At 42.5% G+C, this 1,166-nt stretch overlaps 1 non-coding gene across 1 annotated transcript; it reads right to left on the bottom strand.

Moving 5' to 3' along the window:
• Nucleotides 1–857: 857 nt before the first annotated feature.
• On the bottom strand, nucleotides 858–961 carry LOC112781865 (small nucleolar RNA R71). Its single transcript, XR_003192617.1, has one exon. It is a non-coding gene; the product is annotated as a small nucleolar RNA R71 (small nucleolar RNA).
• Between the last annotated feature and the right edge of the window lie 205 nt (nucleotides 962–1,166).

Below are 1,166 nucleotides of genomic sequence, written 5' to 3'. Positions count from 1 at the left end.
CGTTGCCGGGGATTGGTTTTCGATTGACAATTCTCAAATTGGAAGCTAACTAGATTGAGCAATTTTCTCTTGCTTTGTTAATTCTGTTCTAGATACTTGTTGAATTTTAATTTCTGCACTTGGTTACATGCTTTCCTTCTTTATGCCCTTTAAATTCATGCAACTAACTTACTGACTCACTAACTGTTTGAATTAATTCCTCAATTGAGCTAACCATACTCTTCCATTAACCAAGAGTATTTCACTTGTTTGTGTTTGAGCTGTGTTCTTGTATGACAGGTAGGAGAGGAGAGACATCAACTCCTCCATATACCGAACCAGAGAGGACCCTTCATAGACTTAGAAGGGAAGCAAGAGGGAAGAGAGTAGTGGGAGAAGAGGAATCTGAAGGAGAATCTGAGGACAATTTTGAGGAAGCTTTAGATCTCAACATGGATAGAGAAGTTCACAACCATGAGAGAGCTGATGGAAACGATGCCATCCCTGAGAGGAGGGTTCTTAGTTCATACATAAACCCAACCTCTGGGAATTGTGGTAGTAGCATCCAGAAACCACCCATTCAGGCCAACAATTTTGAGCTCAAGCCACAGCTAATATCACTTGTGGAAAATCATTGTTCCTTTGGAGGAAGTGCTAATGAAGACCCAAACCAACATCTCACAAAATTCCTGAGAATTTGTGACACTGTGAAGTCCAATGGAGTCAAGGAAGATGCCTATAAACTGCTTTTGTTCCCATTTTCACTTAGGGACAAAGCAGCTAAGTGGCTGGAATCATTCCCAAGGGGGAGTCTAACAACATGGGATGAGGTGGAAAGCAAGTTTCTGGCACGTTTCTACCCTCCACAAAAGGTCAATAGGCTTCGATCTGAGGTTCAGACTTTTAGACAACAAGATGGTGAAACTCTCTACGAGGCATGGGAGAGATTCAAGGACTTGACAAGGAAATGCCCACCAAACATGTTCCATGATTGGGTGCAACTGCACATCTTCTATGATGGGCTCTCTTATGAATCAAGGAAGGCTGTAGACCATTCATCAGGAGGTTCATTGAACAGGAAAAAGACTGTGGAAGAAGCCATTGAAGTGATCGAGACAGTGGCTGAGAATGAGTACTACTATGCATCAGAAAGGCACAACACTAAGGGAGTCATGGAGCTGAACCAT

This window comes from Arachis hypogaea, chromosome 19 (assembly GCF_003086295.3).
Source record: "Arachis hypogaea cultivar Tifrunner chromosome 19, arahy.Tifrunner.gnm2.J5K5, whole genome shotgun sequence".
Classification (NCBI taxonomy): Eukaryota; Viridiplantae; Streptophyta; class Magnoliopsida; order Fabales; family Fabaceae; genus Arachis; species Arachis hypogaea.
This window is presented reverse-complemented; position numbering and strand designations above follow the sequence as displayed.